Genomic DNA, 12087 nt, shown 5'->3' on the forward strand with positions numbered 1-12087 from the left:
TTTCTTTCTTTCTTTCTTTCTTTCTTTCTTTCTTTCTTTCTTTCTTTCTTTCTTTCTTTCTAAAGCAAAGAATAATTTGAATGATTCTTTTTTCTCCAAGTTTTTTAAATATGTAATAGTTTTTTAATTTTAAATATACACATAGCAACTAATAAAGATACTGTTTGAATAAGAAGCTGGAACCCCCTTCTCCTCCTCTGGGTATAGCTGCTTTAAAAAAAAAGTCATAACCAAGGCCAAATAAATATATTAAACACATCCACATAATATTTATTTGAATGTTCGGAACAGCATCCAAAGTAGACTTTGTGGTCTCTTGGGTGAATGTGTAATTAGGAAAACAACAGGAGAAAGAATATAAATTTCCAAACATGCAAAAAATCAAAGGGAACTATATCATTTACAGAGTCACAGAGTTTAAGCCTTATTTCACATGAAAGAAATGAGTGTGAGAGTGTTGACAGAAACGGTATTTCTCAAATAAACTTCACGGTTTTCTGTATAATTCAAGAAACATTGTAGTGACTCAGCACATCAGTCAAAGTCTTTGGTTGATTGTTTTTATTTCTTTGTTTGTGCTTGTGTTTATTTTTCATTTTTAGTTATGCTGATTGACAGACTAGGATTTTAATATAGGCAGGTATACATGGTGGGGAAGAAAGCACAGGGAGCCTCTTCCTCTTACCTCTCAAAGCCTGTGCTGGAATCTTCACCATTGGAGCTGTCATATCTAGTTTGCTGCTTTGTGGACATGAACAGCCCTATAGCCCCTCAGTTTATATATTGCTGTCCTTTATAACATATACCGACCTAACAGTGTGTTGTGACCCTAACCAGTTAGTGTTTGTAAATTGTTTTGAGATCTTTGGATAAATGGTCCTAGACAAGTGTGAAACATTATTCCATCAGCTTCCAGGAAATTTAATATATTTAAAGATTTCAGGAAACAGACCTCTTTAATGCATGAAAGTTGATCATAATAAAATGGATGCATGGTAAAGATCCTTAGTTCCAAAGGATGTTTATCACTCCTTTGTCAAACCTTATTTCATTTTTGATGAGTTTGCAAGTTTAGTTGCTAAAAGTAACTGCATAGATGTAGAACATTTAGATTTTTGTAAGGCATTTGACTTAGTACTGTACGGCATTCTGTTTAAAAAAAAAATCAAAGTACAATATAAATAAAGCTCACATTGAATGGATTAAGAACTGTCTGATAGATCTCAAAAGTAGTTGTCAATGTAGAAACATCTACTAGGGGTGTTTGTAGTGGGGTTCTGCAGGGATTGGTACTAGACCAGAAGCTATTTGTTATTTTAATCAATGGGCTTGAAGTAAATATAAAATGATTGCTGTTAAAATCTTTCTGTGAATGATACAAAGATTGTCAAAGTGGTAAATAATGATGAGGACAGGACTACCTGGGTCACTTGGAATCTAGGCCCATTTAAATAAAATGTGTCTTAATAAAGCCAAAGGCAAGGTTATACATCAAGGAAGAAATTATGCAGGCCATATCATCAGAATGTGGGGGACTCTTTTCTGAAAAGCAGTGATTGAAAAATGATTTAGGGGTCCTATTGGACAAACAAGTGAACATGAACTCCCAGTGCAATGCTGTGGAAAAAAGGGTGAATGTGATTTTTGGATGTATAAACAGGGAAATAATGAGTAGGGGTGGGGAGGTGATTTTACCTCTGTAAATGGCATTGGTGAGACAGGTATTGGAATATTGCATCCTGTCCTGCTGTCCCCATTTTAAAAATGATGTTGAAAACTTGGAGAGCATGGAGAAAAGAGTTATTTGAATGCTGGAGAAAATCCTTTACAGTGAGAGACTTACGGAGCTCAGTTTGTTTAAAAGAAAATCAAGAGGTGACTTGGTGGTAGGTAAGTTTGATACTAAAATGCACTTTAATCTAGCAGATACAGGCATAAGCCAAACCAATCACAGGGAGCTAAAGCTAGACAAATTGAAATTAGAAATAAAGCACAATTATTTAACAGGGAGGGTGATAATCCATTGTAACAAACTACCAAGGGAAGTGATTGATTTTCCAGCACCTGAAGTCTTCAGATCATTACTGGATGCCTTTCTGGAAGATACGCTTTAGTCAAACACAAATTATTGGGCTCAATACAGGAGTAATTGGATGAAATTATCTGGCTTGTGTTAATCAAGAGGTCAGAAAATTTGGGCTTAAAATCTATGTATCATCTATATAGGGCACTCACTTGGTTTACTGAGAGCATGAAATTATCCAGTGAGCATTAGTATTCCAGTGTCTCTTACATACACAAAACTTCTAAACATACACCTTTTAGATATGCTTCAGATGTAGCCTGGATTATTTGATGCGCTGCTAGATGCTGAGTCCTTTGTCCTGGAGTGTCCAGGCTTGACTGAGTAAATGAATTAGATGCTAATTGTTTCATTTGGGGTAGATTCAATAACCTAGTTAGGAACACAAAGACGGTTTTATCTGGAAAAGTATGCAGTGTTGCTGTAGCTGTGTTGGCCCCAGTAGATTAGAGAGACCAGGTGGGTGAGGTAATATCTTTTATTGAACCAACTTCCGTGGGTGAGAGAGACAGACTTTCGAGCTTATACAGAGCTCTTCTTCCATTGATTTAACTACTGCCTCTTAAACAGGTGGATTAACTACATCAAAAAAAACCCCTTTTCATTGCTGTAGGAAGCAGCTACACGACAGCACCCCAGTGGCAGCGCCGTAGTTGTGACACTATAGCGGCTGTAATGTAAACATACCATGTTTCTGCTTTTCAGGGGAATGGAGTGAGGCATCAGAGGGTCTTCTTTCAGGTGGGCTCTGCAGCCCTATGCATGTCACAGAGCAGAGTGGTTCCCTACATAAAAAGGGGAACTGTGGGCAAACCAGAGAGTGCGGCAGGCTGGGAAAGTGAGTCTGTCTAGTGCAGTGGTGGGCAGCACACAGCCCGTCAGGGTAATCCGTTGGCGAGCTGCAAAACAGTTTGTTTACATTGACCGTCCACAGGCACGGCTGCCTGCAGCTCCCAGTGGCCGCGGTTCGCCATTCCCGGCCAATGGGAGCTGCGGGAAGCGGTGGCCAGCATGTCCCTGCGGCCCATGCCACTTCCCGCAGCTGCCATTGGCTGAGAACGGCGAACTGCGGTCAATGGGAACTGCAGGCGGCCGTGCCTGCGGATGGTCAACGTAAGCAAACTATCGCAGCCTGCCAGCGGATTACCCTGACGGGCCACGTGCGGCCCGTGGGCCGCAGATTGCCCACCAGTGGTCTAGTGCTAGGAATAGCTATGATGGAACACCAGATCCTATGTGTTCTTAGGGAAAGAATTTTTGGCACTCCTTGATGTTCACTTCCTTCCTCTGTGCAAATGTCTTCTGTTCTGGTTTTGTGTGGGGAACCAGGATGAATATTTTAAAACTGATCGATTTTTAAATGTTGTTTGAAGCCTTAAGTTTTCCATGGAGATTAGAATGATTTATGTTGATGTCTTCTTGGTTTTCTGTGTTTGTGAACACATGCAAGTGCATACATATGCGCGTGCACACACACACACACAGAGAAAATAATATGCAGTGTATTTGTATATTTTGGATCAAATTCAGGCCATCCATTTCACAAATGTGTATGTCACACATACATGCAGGCACCCTGGATGTCCACAGGGATTGGACCCAGGACCTTCAGCACCAAAAGCCTCCTTTAGTTGTGAATAAATAGCTGGCTGTTAGAGTCACCGAGGTCAGCCTCTAGTCAAATTCACGAGTACTAAGCAACTATTTTACATACTGCCCCTGTTAGGCAAGCTAGGATCAAGCTCAGCAGGAGTTCCAGTTGCACCTGGCATGCCTTTTTGCAGCATATCATGGCTACATGCATATAAAACACCACAGTCATCTGTGGATACTAGACCTGGAACCTAAGCATCATAGCACTAGCACTGGTGCTGTTGCCAAGGCAGAATTCCTTTAGCCATGAGGAGTTAACAGCTCTTATAATCATTTGAGTCAGTCACTAGAGGGAGACTGGATCATACCATACTAAGCCTGTGTTGCACAAGCAGGGGAAAAGACATAGCCAAGTGTTGCGCCTCACTCCAGTCTTCTCCAAAATGTACTTTGCCGGCCAGCCACAGCTGGGGCAGGGGTTTCTGGAGCATTGTCCACACTTGTTAGTGTAAATGCTTCTTGACCCAGCTGCCTCATGATTGATGTAGTTGGCTCCTGTATTTGTTGGGACTGATATGCATGCATTACTGTGTTGACTGCTACCAATCAGAATACTGAATCACTTGTTTCAGCATTCATGGATGCCCATCTGCTCCCTAGAATAGAATAGGGCTTGAAAATCTGACCCTGTATTTTCAATATCCACTTTAAGGTAGTGGGTCTATACTGAGTCTTTACTTCTTTACTTTATCTGGTTTGAACCAGATCTCGTTATGTGATGCTGAGATAGTTATACATTAGATTGTAAGCTGTTTGGGGTAGGGACCATCAGTGGAGTCCTGGTTCATGACTAGGGCTCTAGATGCTATGGTAATACACATAATAAATAATAATGTTGAAACCAATTTACTCTGTTATTATAAGACCCATTAATAGTCAGAATAGGTTAGCAAAAACCACTGAGAAAATGAAGTGATTTTCTGTCAGCTGTGTTAGTTTAATTGTTGCATGGAAGAGTCTAATAACTCTAACCCACTTCTCACCTTTGTAAATAACCCTTGGTGGTGGTAATATCTCTTCATAGGCTGCTAGTGCTACAAGTTTTTCCTGCATTCACTCATTCCAAGTTAACGTAACTAGATACTGACATTTTATAATGTAAAAGCAACATTCTCTTTTATTTCCTACTGCAATTTAGAAAAGCATAATGCATGGCTCTAAAAAGATAATGGAGTGGAAATACTGTGAATGAAAATGTCTATTTTTTTACTTGATCTCTATGTATCTGTACTATATTGCCAAATGGATAATAAAATAAAAGTTTCCAGGTAATAGAAACCAAGGCAAAAGAGAATAGGAAATAAACAACCTGCGATTGCCTGAGAAATGGCTCTGTTTCTTTTACCTTTTCAGAGTGGTACATGGCTCTTTCGTATACGCTTTTCACCAAATAAATAAATAAAGAGCGAGAGAGAGAGAGAGAGAGAGATTTTCTTAATTTGGCTACCACCTGGAGATTTTTCTGTCTGTGAAACTTAAATCTACAAGGCTTAAAGAAAAATATGCGTTAGGAAAACAAAGTTAAACTCCTCTCTGGTGGGGAGAGAGGCCGTCTGCAGCTGCAACAAGACTTCCACTGTGTCGTCCCCATGCACTGCTGGAGGGGCTGGTGAGGAAGTGGTGCAGAGACTATGTGGTGCATTCCACATGTACACTTAGTGGTGCTAGTGAGCGATGAAGGAGGAAAGTTCCCCTTTTAGGATGTGCCACAGCAATGCGTGTAATGATATCTACTTATCACAGAGGCGTTGGGAGATTTAATCATCATTATAAACCAGGATGAAGGTGTTGATGAAAAATATTATACTGAGGTATCAATTACTGAATATGCATGACATAAGGCTAGATTAAAAAAACAACAACAACAAAACAACCTCTCCCCCTTTGGCATCTGTACCAGGTCTGATTTTTGGATAGGGGCTTGTGCATTTTTCCATGGTAGGAAGTCAGGTTTAACTAGTATTGAAGATGATCCATGATTTTCTTCTGACTTAACTCTATACAAATGCTATCAGTGAGATTCCTCCTCACTACCACTGAAAGCAGAAGACTTTTGGAAAAGGTCCACACAGGTCACTTTGGTACCTCACTATAGGCAGAAAGTAAAGAATTGATGGAGCATTGTGGACATTTGTCAGGAAATTGTAGAGATTAGATTTCTGCTATATGAAACTGGAAAAGTTCTTGCACATGTTCCTTGGTGGGTATTTACTGTTCCCTGAAAGAACACACACAATTGTGTAGAAATAACCTACACATGTCAGTTTCACTCAAATGATTTAATGCACCTGATTGAGACAGCTGCTAAGACAGGTACTGAACACTGTTAGCGCACATTGGTGTCCATGAGAATTGATGGCACTTTGAAGGACTGGTCCCAGTATATAGTAAATGTAACCACTTCCTGCGTTACTTTCAGCTCTGTGCTAATTTCAGTGTTTGCCTTTTCTGGTGTAGCTGTCAGATACAGGAAAAGGAATCTAGCTCAGAAGTCACCACAAGGGGAAAGGAATGGCACGATTGCATAGCTGTCAGGTTTGCTACACCCCCTGTTTAATCATGGCATGTTTAGCCTGGCGAGCCTTTGATCACCAAAAGGATTTTGTAAGCAGTTCTATGTTAATTAATTCTGTTTCAGCACCCTAATGCCAATCACCTGTGCAAGTGTACAAGATTAAACACCATCAATCTGAAATTCACCTTTCTGTCTGCAAATTTTATCCTCTATACTCAAAAGTAACACCTAAAATCACTCTAACTGAAAAAAGTTACAGTGCTTGTGCTTAAAAGGTTCCTTCCATTTTGAAAGATATTGCTGTTTCCACTGGTATTCCCCATTTTAAGTGAGTGGAACATCTCTCTAAACCACTAGAATCTTTCAAAGTGGAAGAAACTCTTTTTTTTTTTTTTTAAAGTGCAACTAATTGAGTGGGGGAAAACATTTTCAACTTGTTTACGCTTTGCATTTTACAGCACTTTATGGCCAGTTTTACTATGAGGGGTGGGGGAGTAGGTTACACCCCAAACATATCCCTGATCCTCTAGAGCTGACCCCTGTGCAGTCCCATTGATTTCAGTGTAGACACAGGAAATATGAGGTTTAGCCTGATATTATGGTAGACAGTCATGAACAGAGCTGAATGAATTTTTTGACCAAAACTTTTTATCACCCAAAAATTAAGATTCAGGTTGACTGAAACATTTTGTGAAATAGATTTTGCCAAATTGTTTTGGCGGGGTGGGGAGAGGGGAGGGGGAGAAACCAAAAGGTGGAGGGTGGCAGAAAAATCAAAATGTTTCCTTTTGACATTTTTGAAACAAAGCACTTAAATTTCTCTGTTCAAAATGATGTTTTGGTTCAAAAATTTACTTCAGTTTTATTTTTAAAATATAAAAGTTTCTTTAAAAAATCAAAACAAAACGTTTTGTGTCTGGTCGAACAAAATATTTCATTCTACACAAAATGATTTTTTTTTACTTTTCGGTTCACTGAAAATTTTGATTTTTTTTTCAGTCAACCCAAAATATTTTTTTTCAGTTTTTTAGATCTGCTAAGTGAAGTGAAAAATCACGCAGCTCTAGTCATGAATGTGAGAGATGATGATGAAGGGGAGGGTATGACAGGATTAGCTGGCAAAACATAGCACACAAGAGAGGGGTCAGAGGAAACAAGGGTTGAGATGTAGACAGGGAGGCATGATGCAAGCCTTATAAGTGAGGAGGAGCCTGAACTATATTACTGTTATTTAGTGTGTGCTCAGTGTTGTACAAAGCACATAGGGAGACATGGTTCCTGCCTCAGAGAGCTTACAAACTAAAAAAATAAAATAAAGCAGAGGCAATGCAGTGAGGTGACCTGGATGGTCTTTTCTGACATGGGTTACCTTTGTGGGAAGAAGTAAACTTTGAGGAGCGATTTCAGGGAAGGGTGGAATGACACTTGGCATAGTGAATGGGGCATTCCAGGCATGAGGCCACATGAAAGAAGGCATGAGGATGATCTCAGGAGAATCATAGAATATCAGGGTTGGAAGGGACCTCAAGAGGTCATCTAGTCCAACCCTCTGCTCAACGCAGGACCAATCCCCAATTAAATCATCCCAGCCAGGGCTTTGTCAAGCCTGACCTTAAAAACCTCTAAGGAAGGAGATTCCACCACCTCCTTAGGTAACCCATTCCAGTGCTTCACCACCCTCCTAGAGGAAAAGTATTTCCTAACATCCAACCTAAACCTCCCCCACTGCAACTTGAGACCATTACTCCTTGTTCTGTCATCTGCTACCACTGAGAACAGCCTAGATCCATCCTCTTTGGAACCCCCTTTCAGGTTGTTGAAAGCAGCTATCAAATCCCCCCTCATTCTTCTCTTCTGCAGACTAAATAATCCCAGTTCCCTCAGCCTCTCCTCATAAATCATGTGCTCCAGCCTCCTAATAATTTTTGTTGCCCTCCACTGGACTGTTTCCAATTTTTCCACATCCTTCTTGTAGTGTGGGACCCAAAACTGGACACAGTACTCCAGATGAGGCCTCACCAATGTCGAAGGAAGGGACTGAATGGAGTGTGAGGCGGGATTGACTGATGGAACCAAGGTGTTGCAAGTACTGATGAGAGCAGGAGTGGAAATGATGTGCAAGATAGGAAGCCAGTGGAGAAATTACATTAGAAGGGATGACAAGCTTGGAGAGGCAAGCGGGGAAGATCATTTTAGCTGCAAGGAAGATCAGTTCTGCCGCAGGGGGCCCAAATGAGCAGCTCTATAATTTGAATATGGAAATGAAAGTACTAGTGGTCAGATGTTACATGAGCACAGTAAATATGCTAGAAAGTACACCAAAACCTGACTTGAGACAGTAGGAGGATTCCAGGTTCGTGAGGACTTTTAAAGTCAGCTGAAGGGCCCTGAGCCAATTACATCAAATAAATAATGTGCAGGTAGGAAGGTTAATGGCAAATTAAGAGAGCAGCATGGCTTTGAATAGCCTACAGAAGGAAGGAATGAATGCATAGCTTACAGGATCTGCTGAGATCACAGCATGACACAGTGTGGCTGCAGGCAATGAATTAGATATAGCAATAAAAACTGCCTTCTTTGGAACAAGATATTTTCTCTCTCACATAATATCTTATTAGTTAAACCTTTCCCTACTGACAGGAAGTCCTGCCTAGCAACACATTTGCTAAGGGCCCAGTCTTGCAAAGTGCTAAATGTCCCCTGTGAAGTGCTGAGCACCCACTGTAGTCAATTGGAACTCACAGGTTTCAGAGTAGCAGCCGTGTTAGTCTGTGTTCTCAAAAAGAAAAGGAGTACTTGTGGCACCTTACAGACTAACCAATTTATTTGAGCATAAGCTTTCGTGAGCTACAGCTCACTTCATCTTAGCAACTTACAAAACTGGGCCCTAAGTCGGTTAAGCTTTTATCCTTGATGACCATTTCTTCAGCTTAGCTCTAATAGTGGAAGATGGTAATATGATCAAGGAAAGGGAACAGGAGGGGGGATTATTTGTAACTTTCTTTTAGTTTGGTTTGCACAACCCATGTACCATTCAAAGATGTTTTAAAACCAGGTATGAAACTTGCATCTTTCCTTACTTCCGTTAATTTCCTCAGAGTTATATTAGCAACATTTGGCCAGATGATGTTCCTCGGAACTGTTGGAAGGCAGTATAACCAAGTAATGGGGTTGTAAATGGTTGGGGAAATATATTGAAATAGATTATGCTGAAAAAATATCAGTAATCCTGAACTGAAAAATAAAAATCTGCAGTGTAAAACCTGAATGGAACAGACTGTGCCCGAGAAGGGTGAAAGGCACATTTGGTTACCCTCTGTTAATACAGACTAACACGGCTGCAACTCTGAAATCTGTTAATACCAGCATTCTAATTCCTGCCAGACACATAAAAAGTAGCAACTGATGTCTTGAACAGGGTGAGTACACACTCCACTTTCTTACTATTGATAGTTGCAATTGGAAGAGAAGAGTTAGTGAAACATACTAATTAGTATAAACTCCTCTAGTCTGGCCTTCTTGCCTTCCAGCTGTCCCCTGCCAGTCTGTCCAAAAATCCTTTGTTAAAGTCGTCGTCTTCTCTCACTGCTCCAGTCATGTTAGCTCCTCCTGAACTTCCATTGACTTCCCATCTCCTAACACACAAAATTCAAATGCCTCATCTTGAGACACAAAAATCACATCTATTCTTGCATCCATCTACTTCTCTGCTCTTACTTACCTCTTCCCAGTCCTCTTGCCTTTTCTCCTTACTGTTGGATTTTTCCCTTATTTACATCAATGCAAATCAGGAATAACTTCATGGATGTCAATACACCTACATCAGGGTAAAACTGATATGAGATGAGAATCAGATTAGTCACATCTCCCATTCCCAGCTTTGTTCCCCCTGTGTCTGGTACCAGTCTCACAGTTTATCTGAAAATTACTTTATCTTTTCTCCTTTAAATTTGTGCGTAAACCCCACATCTCTAAGTAATCCCTCCTCCCACATTCTGATCGATAGTAGCGCTCAGGGGCACCCTCTTTTGCACTGTTGTCCTATGTTTCATCTTGCATTTGCTTTTCTCACTTTATTTAGATTCTAATCACTTGGGGTAAGGAACATGTCTTATCTGTGTTCTGTAAAGCATTGTGTATGTTTATGACACGTTATAAACATTTTACTATAATAATGCTCTTAAGACTTCTGCTGAAGGGCTGCTAATAGCTATGATAACAATTTAAGGGGTTTTAGAACTTTTCACTAATGGATACCCTTTCAAACTCTTTATTCCTGTACTCTTTAGTAATTTATTTCTCCTCCCCCTCTATCGCTGTTAATTGGATTGGCAGCATAACCATTCTCAGGCTGTGTCAGGGAAGGCAAATATGATGTTCGTCATGGGTTATGGTGAACTACCAGATGTTGCATACCCATCCTCTTGCTTATTTATGAATAGTGCTGGCAATTTAAGACAGCAGAGTTCCATTAATGGGATTCTAAAAAAAAAAAAAAAAAAAAAAAGCTACTTCGGATTCAATACAAGTTTTACTTGCAATGCTTTGGAGAATGGCTTTCAGATCAACCACATGTGGGAGATTTTATCTACAACAGAGACTTTTCCCACAGGTTCATTTGTTTTGGCAGATGTATCCATGACATTTTAAAAATAATTTGGAGTGGTGAATTTGATTCAACGAGACATTGAGGTTAACTCCTTTTATATACAAAAATGTTTTTATCTAGCTTTTCATTATATATACCTTCCAAAGAGGTGCTCGCTGTGCAGTGTAATCACTCCTATATATAGTCACCTCTTCTTCTGCACCTAGTCAACTCTTGTTACTTCTATGTAAAGAAATAGAAAAGTAATAAAGGTGTTTGTTACATATTTACTCAGATGTCATTCCCTCCTGCCACCTATCTATTTTTGGAAGCTCTTCTCAGAATTCCTTCTAGGTTGTCAGTGTTTTTCCATTAATAAGGTGACCAGAACTGAATACAATATGCCCGGTGGTTATTGCAACCAAGTTTGTAGAAAGGGGTAATAATCTCTCTCCCCTGATATGATGCTTCTGTGTATGCAGCCCAAAATTGCATTGGCCTTTTTGCTGCCATATCCTATTGCAAACACAGGTCCAATTTTCTGTCCACTATTACTGTCTATTTCAGCATTGCTACTTCCTGATTTCTTCCTCTGATTGAATATTTGTGTATTGGACTATTTTCCTCAAGATGTATTAGCCTGCATGTTTCCCTGCAGAGGATGGAGAGAGGAAACAGGGAGTCCAGTAAAGAGGCTATTGCAATAAGCAAAGCATGAAATTATTGAGGAATGAATGCAGAATGTTGTTGTTATTATTTAATATGTATATTACAATAACACTAGGTGGCCCTGCTGGGCTCGGTGCTCTGCAAACATATAGGAAGACATGGTCTCTGCCACAAAGAGTTTTTCTCATTCTCTAGGTCCCTTTGTAATATATCTCTGTCCTAATTGGTGGTTGCATTTCATCCTATTTTAGATCTTAAGGAGATTTCATGGACTTTTGTCTATGTCTTGTAATTCACAAGTAATTCACATTCTGTGTCCCCTCAGTCTTAGGCATCTCTGCTGCAAATGTGAATATTGGTGGAGGTTTTGTGATGCAGAAACCTGTTGACTAGTAATTGGTTTAAGAACTCCAACCCATTTCCAATAAGAAATAAAAGCACCTCCTTCAGGCATTAATAAGTGGTTTGGATTCCAAATTCTAGGTGAAAATTCTATATCCCATAATCTGAGAGAGATAGGATATAGTAGATTTCCTAGTACCTAGGCTGAGAGAGCTCAGAGTCAGGGATCTTTAAGGT

The 12087-nt window shown here is 40.0% G+C and overlaps 1 protein-coding gene across 4 annotated transcripts in view; it reads left to right on the plus strand.

The window, feature by feature from the left end:
- Positions 1 to 12087, plus strand: part of SORCS2 (sortilin related VPS10 domain containing receptor 2) — an 807861-nt gene that overhangs the window by 694160 nt on the left and 101614 nt on the right. The window lies entirely within an intron of this gene.

The sequence above is a fragment of the Chelonia mydas genome, chromosome 4 (assembly GCF_015237465.2).
Source record: "Chelonia mydas isolate rCheMyd1 chromosome 4, rCheMyd1.pri.v2, whole genome shotgun sequence".
Classification (NCBI taxonomy): Eukaryota; Metazoa; Chordata; order Testudines; family Cheloniidae; genus Chelonia; species Chelonia mydas.